An 11,635-nucleotide genomic window follows, 5' to 3' on the forward strand; every position below is an offset into this window, starting at 1 on the left:
CAGCAGCCACAAACTGCGTGATGCAGATCATCTCCTCCGTGGTGACAACCAGCGCTGACTCCAGTCGCCATCAGGTTGCCAACTCTTGACATTCCAAAACCTTTGAGAGAAACTGAGACTACTTGCATTTCTCTCTCTTGTTCTTCTCATAGTTCAACTTCTTGTTCAGTTTTTCACCTATTCACTCAGCGTAATGAAGGCCAGTTGAGCAAGTGGAACAAGTCATTTTATTGATGATTGTGGAAGGCACCGATTTCAAAAGCACTGTTTCTTCTCACACCTTTTCCATTAGGTACGATTAAAAAGACAACTGAAAAGCATAACGTTAACAAATGTTCCAGGCAAAGGCAATTAATTTTATTTACATGTTTGATATAAACACATACACAAAAAAATCATCATCACTCAGAGACATTGGTTATTCTGGCAATGATCACATCGGCTTAATGTCAACAAAAACTTAGCAAAATTTAATTTAGCATATTTTATTCAAAATCACATTTACATCTTACCACAAAGAATCGGTTCCTTCAGTTTTTTTGTCTTTTTTAAGCTTCAAGGATCGCTGCTATTCTCATAGGGCTGGGCGATAAACGGAAAATTTACTGTGACCGAAATTTAATACAATCATTTTGCCCATGTCGGTAAATTCGGTGTTTAAAAAAAAAGTCCTTTCTGTCTGCAGCTATGTTCATGCCCCTTTAAGACGGCTTGAGCGGCTGTAGTCACGTGACTCCACCCAGCTGAACGAGAAAGAAAACTGACAATGCGGTCGTTGCTGGCGATTCAAATCCAGAAGCGACTGACACGGCTGAAGACGAAGTAACGTTAGTTGTTCCTGTTGTGCTTGTCCCGAAAAGAAATTTGACATCTGTCGACAAGAGTCGGGTTTCTTCAGGGTTTTTTTTGTCCTTTTTTTAAGCTTGAAGGATCGCTGCAACTCTCACCAGAACAATCGTGTCTCTCAGCACTCTGTTTAGTGAAGAATTTTTTAGCACAAACGCTGCAACTAAATGGCTTGTCTCCATTGTGTGTTCTTGTGTGGATTCGTAAATTTGACTTTACAGAGAAGCGTCTCCCACAAACTGAGCAGGAAAAAGGTTTTTCCACACTGTGTGTTCTTCTATGTTTTGTTACAGTTGACTTATCAGAGAAGCTTTTGCCACAAAGTGAGCAGGAAAAGGGGTTTTCTCCACTGTGTGTTCTTATATGTTCTGTTAAACTTGACTTTCGAGAGAAACTTTTACCGCAAACTGAGCAGGAAAAAGGTTTTTCTCCACTGTGCGTTCTTGTGTGCATTGTGAAATGGTATTTCACTGAGAAGCTTTTGCCACAAACTGAGCAGGAAAAAGGTTTTTCTCCACTGTGTGTTCTTGCGTGGCTTGTTAAATTAGACTTTTGAGAGAAACTTTTGCTACAAACTGAGCAGGAAAAGGGTTTTTCTCCACTGTGTGTTCTTGTATGTTTTGTTAATCGTGACTTAAGAGAAAAACTTTTACCACAAACTGAGCAAGAAAAAGGTTTTTCTCCACTGTGTGTTCTTGTGTGGATTGTTAAATTAGACTTTCGAGAGAAGCTTTTACCACAAATTGAGCAAGAAAAGGGTTTTTCCCCACTGTGTGTTCTTGTGTGGCTCGTTAAATGAGACTTTTGAGAGAAACTTTTGCTACAAACTGAGCAGGAAAATGGGTTTCCTCCACTGTGTGTTCTAATATGCTCTGTTAAACTTGACTTTCGAGAGAAACTCTTGCCACAAACTGAGCAGGAAAAAGGTTTTTCTCCACTGTGTGTTCTTGTGTGCATTCTTAAACTTGACATTCGAGAGAAACTCTTGCCACAAACTGAGCAGGAAAAATGTTTTTCTCCAGTGTGTGTTCTTATGTGTTTCATTGAACTTGACTTGAGAGAGAAATTCTTGCCACAAACTGAGCATGAAAAAGGTTTTTCTCCACTATGTGTTCTTGTGTGGATCGTTAAATTAGACTTCCGAGAGAAGGTTTTGCCACAAACTGAACAGGAAAAGGGTTTTTCTCCACTGTGTGTTCTTGTGTGCCGTTTTAAAGACGACTTTGAAGTTAATGATTTCCCACAGTGAGGACATACCCAACAGTCAGTGTGACATGCCCTTTCACCTTTGGCTTGCCCATCAACATTGTCATGGTCATGGTCAACATCATCATCAGAATCGTCATCATCATCATGAAAACAGCATGATGATGTCTCCTCACTATGTGCTTGTGTTGGCCCCCAGTGATTAGCATCACCTTCTGTTGTCATGTGATGACTTGAACTGATGCTTGTAGGCTCCGCCCCTTTGTTGTCCTCACCCTCACCCTTGTTTTCATCTTCAGTCTTTATAGGGACATCGTTCACCGGTGACTTGTTGATCTCCTCCTCCTCCTCCTCCTTGTTTTTGATGCAAGTCAAGTCTGGCTCCTCTTTCACAGAACGGAGATCGTTTTCACTGACGTCTGCAAGACACAAAAAGACAAACACACATTTGGTCTGGTCAAGTCAAACCTCATGCAGCGACTTTGTCTTATATTGTTTCGACAGTGCTACCTTGAATTGTGCCTGCCGCACACGGAGCAATGCGTGCGACCCCGATTTGGACCAGACCATGGGGGCATTTCACAAAATTACGTCCTACGATGTAAACCTCCCTTTCGCAGCACAACAACAGTGATAAACGAGCAATTAAAAAGGAACCACTTGGTGGCTGATGCCCGATTTCATTCCTGACATAGTCACAGACGTTTCTGGAAGTGAGCTGAAGTTAGCACACACAGGCTATCGTGTGCGTCTGATGGAACACCTGTTGTGGGACCCTAACTTATTGATGGGGACCACTGGGGGCCATCGCAACATAATGTCATTGATAAAATAGGAATCGTTCAAGTGAAATATGTTTCCAAGTATTTCATTTTGCATTAAGAGATAGTGGGTACCGTGTTTTCATGACCATAAGGCGCACTTTAAAGTCCTAAATCAGAGTTCCTCAATCCTGTTCCTCGAGGGCCGGTGTCCCTGCAGGTTTTCCATCTCCCCCTGCTGCAACACAGCTGATTCAAATGATCCGATAATCAACAAGGTCTGCAGAAGCTAGAAAATGATCGTTCAGGTGTGTTGCACCAGGGAGAGGTGGAAAATGGACAGGACACTGGCCCTCGAGGAACAGGATTGAAGACCCCTGTCCTAAATCTTCCCCAAAACAAACTAGGCTTCTTGTAATGCAACACGCCTATTGTATGGACTGAGCAACTCGCTCGACCATCGGGCATGTTCCCCTTGAGGTATTTCAGAGTGCATGTTAGCACACCCTGCCGGCCAAAATCTGAGACATCTTTGCTTCAAATTGACTGTGACATATATATATTTGGTGAATACGGTGTTTGGAGATGGTGCAGGAGAAAGCTGGACAAAATGGCAGCTGTCCACGGTGTCTTAGTCTGTCTTATCATTAATGTTATTGCAAGCAAGATACATCACAGGTTTAAACAACAAACTGCAAAAAAATAAATAAAAACACATGGCCCAAAGCACACCACTCACATCTCTCGAACCAGCCATCTGATTGGCTGAGGCTCCCAGAATGCATCAGTACTGTTTTTGTATTGTTTTTATTTCTTTTGGGGATACGAATGGCATGAGAGATACATGTTTTGTGTTAAATTATATATATATATATATATATATATATATATACACACTTGTTTTCCTTGTCATTCTCTGTATTTGTTTGCAGTTTCACAAAAAGGACTTCCAGAAAAACATGAAGGAAGACCTCTTTACGCTTTGTGTTTTTTTTGGAAAATTGTTTAGCTCACTGTCTACACCATATTTTCAGTTCTACACATGGTCAGGGCAGAAGAGTGTCAGTGCTAGCATGCCCGAGTTAGTATGCGCGATGCATTAAATGTATTTTAAATGTTTGGATGAGGTGAAGTACGCACATGTGCACACAACTGTGCAGGGCCACCCGAGGTTCATTGACTCTCACCCGACCAAGCCAGTACAAAGTGAAAAAATAAATAATACCAATCCTTAATTTTTTTTTTCTTATTAGTGTTTTATCCACTAGAATTGATCAACCACCATTAATAATTTCGCCACAGTGTATACATTTTTTTAGAGTCAGGTAGAATTCCTTCAATAAGGAATTGCTTTAACGAGATATAAAAACTAGAAAATGTAAAATGTTAAATAATCAGTTCGAATTTTAAACTGGGGGGAAAAACACAGTTTACCCCCCACTATTGTTTTTTCTTTGGCATTTATTTTCTGCACTGATTTCATTTGGCATCAACAAATGTTCAGCAAACCGGCAAGTAAAAGGCAATATTTAAAAATAAAACGGCAATGACCTTGAACGATTTCCACAAACAAATTGATATTGTGATGCATGTTGCTTACGATAGAAAGTCGTTCTTTACAAAGCAAATGAGAGTAAAACGTAGACAAACCTGCTTTGTGTAGCACAACACGAGGCTGCTTGCAAACTTCGCCCAGCAGTTGAAGATGTTGCTCGTTCTCTTCTTTTATTCCACAAAGTTCCTCTTTGTACTTGGGTGTCGTTCTAGCACACATTTTCAAACGTCAATCTCAACAAATCCGCACTTGGTCTTTGCTTGGCGATAACTCGTGAGCTTCTCTTTGTTCGACGAGACAAATGAAAGATGGCGTCGTTTCTTTTCCATCGAGAAAATGGCTGAATGGATCTCCTTCGTGAAAACCGCAGTTTGTTCAGCACGAAAGCGGAAGAACAGGACACACCCCGCTGTGATATGATTGGCTGCTGGCTGAGTGGCGCACTGTCACAAACTCACCGACAGATGTCGCCATTTGCGATGCAAATCATTGTTATCTTCTTCTCAACATAGAAAAAAAAACGTACGATTTAAACCGTATGCATATGAACAAACATTTTAGTTCCCAAATATGAACTTGACAGATGTATTGAATTTTACTTTTGTTGCTGGTTTTGTTAAAACATCTGACACCATGTTGTTGGTTGGATAGTATTCCAAATGTATTTCCCTAATATTAACAGTTGGGATGATTAAGTGATACTTTATGTCAACATGTTTGCACCTTTGCCTTTTTACAGGTTTACAGCGTCGTTGTTGCGAATTTTAAATTAAAATACGTCACTGTTTTATTATCTAAATGTTAGAGTGTTAAAAATGATTTCAGTGCTGATATAAGTCCTGAAATATTTCATTATTCGTTTCAGTATTCAATAAACTACGGTGATTCATTAATTATTTCAAGATTCATTGAACTGTTTTAGTAATAATTTAGTATTCAATGTTTAATTGTTACTGCAGTTATTTTTTAAATATTTGTGTCACTATTTTGTTCAATCTTAATGTGATGGAAAATTATTTAGCAAGTAAGGTTTTTGTTATTTATTGTGGCCACCTGCTTTTGAAGAAAGTGCCTTTCGCTTCTTGTACTAGAGAATTCTTTGTGAAGCCAAAACAACACGGCCTTGACTGATAAGTAGGCTCAACGCAGAAAAAGTATCTTTTTGTTTTAAGATTACACAGTTCCTGCCAAATAAATCTTCATCTTCCTGTGTGCATCAGTATCTTCCCACGCACCCATTGAGATCACTCAGCAGACTGACCCAAAAGACAATTTATTTTCCAGACTATCTCATTGATCTTCCCTTACTGCTAAAAATTCCACAACAATCTGGGGCCAGACGTGGGATAGCTGAAGATCCGCCGGTGAAATTCAGGGACACTGGCGTGTGGCCACCCGGGTCCAATTCAGACAGCAGCAGAATCATCATCTCCGTGGTGACAAATGCTGACTCCAGTCGCCATCAGATTGCTGAGTCCTGACTTACCAAAACCTTTGAGAGAAACGGAGACTACTTGCGTTTCTCTTTCTGGTTCTTTTTATAGTTCAACTTCTAGTTCAGTTTTTCACCTTTTCACGCAGCGTAATGAAGGCCAGTTGAGCAAGTGGAACAAGTGATTTTATTGATTGTGGAAGGCACCGATTTCATAAGCACCGTTTCTTCTCACACCTTTTCCATTAAGTACGATTAAAAAGACAACTGAAAAGCATAATGTTAAAAAATGTTGTTCTAGGCAAAGGGAATTCATTTTATTGACATGTTTGATGTAAACAAAAAAAATCATCATCACTCAGACACGTTGGTTCTTCTGGCAATGATCACATTGGCTTAGTGTCAATAAAAGAGCTTTGCAAAATTCAATTAATCATATTTCATTCAAAATCACATTTACATCTTACCACAACGAGTCGGTTCCTTCAGTTTTTTTAAGCTTCAAGCATCGCTGCTTTTATCACCAACACAATTATGTCTCTCAGCAATCTGTTTAGTGGAGAATTTTTTAGCACAAACGCTGCAACTGAATGGCTTGTCTCGACTGTGTGTTCTTGTATGGCGTCGTAAATACGACTTTTGAGAGAACCTCTTGCCACAAACTGAGCATGAAAAAGGTTTTTCTCCACTGTGTGTTCTTGTGTGTTCTGTTAAATGTGCCTTTTGAGAGAAGCATTTTCCACAAACTGAGCAAGAAAAAGGTTTTTCTCCACTGTGTGTTCTTGTGTGTTCTGTTAAACTTGACTTTTGAGAGAAGCATTTTCCACAAACTGAGCAAGAAAAACGTTTTTCTCCACTGTGTGTTCTTGTGTGGATTGTTAAATCAAACTTTTGATAGAAGCTTTTGCCACAAACTGAGCAAGAAAAAAGATTTTTCTCCACTGTGCGTTCCTGTGTGCCTGACTAAATGAGACTTTCGCGAGAAGCTTTTGCCACAAACTGAGCATGAAAAAGGCTTCTCTCCACTGTGTGTTCTTGCGTGCCTTGTTAATTGTGCCTTTTGACAGAAGCTTTTGCCACAAACTGAGCAAGAAAAAGGTTTATCTCCACTGTGCATTCTTGTGTGGATTGTTAAATGAAACTTTTGACAGAAGCTTTTGCCACAAACTGAGCAAGAAAAAGGTTTTTCTCCACTGTGCGTTCTTGTGTGCCTTACTAAATGAGACTTTCGAGAGAAGCTTTTGCCACAAACCGAGCAGGAAAAAGGTTTTTCACCACTGTGTGTTTTTCTGTGCCCTTTTAAAGACAGCTTTGAAGTGAATGAGTCAGTGTGACATGCCCTTTCACCTTTAGCTTGCCCATCATCATCATCATCATCATCGTCATGAGCGTCTGATAATGTGTCCTCATTATGTACTTGTGATGGCCCCCAGTGGTCTTCATCACCTTCTGTTGTCACGTGATGACTTGAACTGCTGCTTGTAGGCTCCGCCCCTCTCTTGTCCTCACTCTCATCCTTGTTTTCATCTTCAGTCTTTATAGGGAGAATGTTCACTGGTGACTTGTTGATCTCCTCCTCCTCCTCTTCCTTTTTGATGTGAGTCAAGTCTGGCTCCTCTTTCACAGAACGGAGATCATTTTCACAGACGTCTGCAGGACACAAAAAGACAAATTTGGTTTGGTCAAGTCAAAGGTCAGGCGGTGACTTTGTCTTATATTGTTTCTACCGTGCTACCTTGACTTGTGCCTGCCGCATACGGAGCAATGCGTGGACCCCAACTTGGACCGGACCATGGGGGCATTTCACAAAATTACGTCCTACGATGTAAACCTCCTTTTAGCAGCACAACAGTGATAAACGAGCATTTAAAAAGGAAGCACGTTGCGGCTGATGCCCGATTTCATTCCTGACATCGTCACAGACGTTTCTGGAATATGAATTCAAATTCAACTAAGATACACCATAATATTTTTTTAGAGTTCACTGAATTATTTTGGAACTGCAATGATGCTTAACAGCCATAGGGTGTCAGTAATGAGTAACAAAGTAACACAAGACCTCCCACTGATACATCATCATTGTCATTTGGATAAATTACCAGGAACTATGAGTTGTGGGGGTGATGCAAACCACCTGAGCCACAGGAACTTTATTACCAGGAACTAAATGTTCCTGGACTTGTAGGTAGAAAAGGGGGTTGTGAGTTTCAGCCTTTTTGAGACCATAGTAAGACAAAGATGCAGCTGCATTCCTTGCAGCATGCGCTTGTTCACTGATGAGAACCGTGCAACCCTGGATGGATGCATTCAATGTATTTTAAATGTTTGGATGGGGTGAAACTACGCACAAAACAGTGCAGGGCCACCCGAGGTTCATTGACTCACCCGACCAAGCCAGTAAAAAGTTCATCAATAAATAAGACCAATCCGTACTTGATTTAAAAAAAAAAAACTTAATATTTTGTGTTTTATTCACTAAAATTGATCAACCGCCATGGACGTTTTCGCGGCAATGTGCACATTTTTAGAGTCAGGCGGAATTCCTTCCGTAAGGAATTGCTTGAACAAAATATAAAAACCAGAAAATTTTATTTTGTTATTTTAAATGTAAATTTTATACTGGGAAAAACATGGAGTTCACCCCCCACTATTGGTTATTCTTTGCCATATATTTTCTGCACTGATTACATTTGACAAACAATTGCTCAGCAGACCTGCAAGTAAAAGGCAATATTTAAAAATAAAACGGCAATAACCTTGAACGATTTCCCCAAACAACTTAATGTTGTGATGCATATTTCTAATGAAAGAATGTCGTTCTATACAAAGCAAATGAGAGTTAGACGTGTACAAACCTGCTTTGAGTGGCACAACACGAGGCTGGTTGCAAACTTCGTCCAGCAGTTGATGTTGCTCGTTCTCTTCTTTTATTCCACAAAGTTCCTCTTTGTACTTGGGTGTCGTTATTTCACACATTTTCAAATGATAATTCCAAAAAATCCGCACTCGATCTCTGCTTGGCGATGAGTCATGTGCCTCTTTTCGTTAGCGGCTAGCTAGCTAACAAGCTAAGCTAACTACGCCGAAAAGCATCAACGCGCGAAGATGAGGTTATCGGGACACAAAGACTTAATGAATTATGTAGTGGTACTTTAGAGTAGCACTGGACATTCTGTGAGAAAATTACAGTCAGTTCCACACTAAATCAGAAGAATTTAGCGGTGGGTGTTTTTGTTCCGGTGTGGACGGGTCGGTGGATGTGGTCGAGGTCCTTCGGAAGCTGCGCGCTTGCTAATGACGCCACAGTCAGCTCCGACGTCACTTCCCCCCTATGCCCGGAGAAGCCGCTGCTGCTCCAGCAGTGGGACGCTTACGTTTCTCCGACCGAATTTGCAACAATGCTGTGGTTCAATCGGGCAGCAAGATTGTATGAATATAATGTCTGCGTATACTCGCAGTGCTTCTCAATTATTTCACGCCCGCCCCTACCAAGAGGAAAAATATTCGCGCCCCCCCACCACCATTTTTTTTCTGTTTTGTAGATTGAGATTAGATTTTGTCAATAAAATATCCCTTAACTAAGCTAAATGGATAAGAAATATAATTTTGAGAACTATTATAGTGAGGATCTCGAAACTCAGTACTCTGTTGTGCAAATATTGATGAGATGACAAATATTTATCACATCATGTCATTATCCACACCGCTTATCCTGAACAGGGTCGCGGGACGGTGCTGGGGCCGATTCCAGCTGACTACGGGCGAAAGGCGCACTACACCCTGAACTGGTCGCCAGCCAGTCACAGGGCAGACATAGACACCGTCACTGAGTGGGAACTGAACCCACGTTGCCTGCACACAACTCAGGCGAGTGTACCACTACACCATCTGTTTTGGCCGTTATTATCTTTTCAATTGTTTATAGTTAAGAGACTGTTGCGTGCCATTCCCCTTTAAGTCCCAGTTTGGTGGTGCACTGCCCCTTTAAGAGAGTGTCAAAAGTCAGCGCGAGAACAAGCGCTTCCTGCTCACACAAAGTCTGTTATACACGTAGCCAAGTAGCCGTTAGGTTGTGTCTGATGCTTCAGTCCATAAAACGGCATTCCCTGTAAGTGTTTTTCAAATATTTAACCATTGATTGATGCTAATTAGTAGAGTTTGTAAATCGCAAATTAGGATGTGAACTATTTGCATTGCCGACTGTGCCGCCATTTTGTTTATTGTTGTGATGTATTTGTTACCGTTTCACACCTGCCATATAAAGAGAAGGTCTAAACCCATCCTGGCGTCAGTGACTGATTGTGTGGAGGTGTTTAACTAACTGGTTAGCAGAAAGGTTCTGTGAGGCCAGTATACACACACATCCATGTCTAACCAAATTAAAGATGACATGGACTAAACTGGTTTGATTATTCCTCACCTGGACAATATTGTGTTCTAATCAACTCCTGAAAATCTGTCCTACAAGCAAATATTTTACAGAAGGATTGTATTATGATTGCTGGCATTATTTTAAACACTTACAGGACAGAAGGTCAATTATTTAATTTAGCAGGTTCATATTTACGGAATATGTTAAACATTGATGAAACAAAAAGCATTTATCAGATGAAAGTAGAAGCACGGCTCACAAGAATAACTGGGATTGTAGTCCTGATGTTTTCTGATTTATTATATTTTTCTCATATGCTAAATTTATAGTACTTAGTTTAAATGTGTGAACTTTATTGAAATTCTCAGTCGTGAGAACAAATTTGCACACATAGCATTTCCATGACTTGCATTCACAGCACTTCATGGACAAATACGACGAAGCACATTCTCCACATTGGCTGTAGAGATGCAAACATACCAAATTGGGCACTGGAGGACTCACACAGACGCTATAAAAAAAACACATTCCGAAAGACAGAACAATTGGAGATCGGAGCACATGCACATACGCATGCACACACACAAACACTTACATACACGTGCACATACACATGCACACCGACAAGATTCCAGAGCAATGGCAGCTGGAGAGACGGAGAGACTGCCCGCCGGGGAAGGCCAGACTTGGCGTGCCAGTCTTGGGGACCAGACGGGAATCAATTTATCCAGACGATGACTAACCTGGGGAGGACCTTCCCTTGGACGTGGACCCGTGCTGTGGGAGGGAGCGAGGACGACCGATTCAACCTACATTACCCTAGTGTTGCAAGTATGGTGACTGTCAGGTTTAAAAGGTCCTGACGCCTTCATTAGACTGAATTAAATGCAGAGAACCAGAGGAATAACCAGAGAAGGTTTTGTCTTTTCTCCATCGCGATGGGAGGAGAAGCCAGGAAGTGAAGTAGACGTCTTGCCAGTTCACTCTCCCGCACTCTCACTGACATCTTCGCCCATCCCTCTGGACTTTATTCAGAGAAAAACGAAACCTATGGAAAGTGAAACCCAAACAAGCGTGTGGGTGTGCGCATGTGTGCTGAAGCAATGATGTGCGTGTCCGTGAGTGTGTGTGTAATTATCATTGATACAAATAGTGTATAAAAAAACATGATTAAAAATACACAAACTATTTACATACTCTCACATTTCCCCCCTGTTTGTCGGATTTAAATCATGTCCATACGGCTTTAAGATGAGTCATCAGGTAATAAAACATATAAAAATACATTTCAATGTGCCTAGTGAAAAATAACAAAACTGTCTCCACGCAGAGCTTGTCTCTGGGGGACTCGATGCAGGCCCCTTGCCTCGCTGTAGGAGGAGACAGCCGTCTTTACCTCCCGGATCTTCGTGCGTGGGGCTTGGGCGACAAGTCCATATTCATTTTACGTTTCAGTGTCCAGT

Source organism: Idiotropiscis lumnitzeri, chromosome 2 (assembly GCF_059441095.1).
Source record: "Idiotropiscis lumnitzeri isolate Australia: NSW breed Sydney's pygmy pipehorse chromosome 2, RoL_Ilum_1.0, whole genome shotgun sequence".
Lineage (NCBI taxonomy): Eukaryota > Metazoa > Chordata > Actinopteri > Syngnathiformes > Syngnathidae > Idiotropiscis > Idiotropiscis lumnitzeri.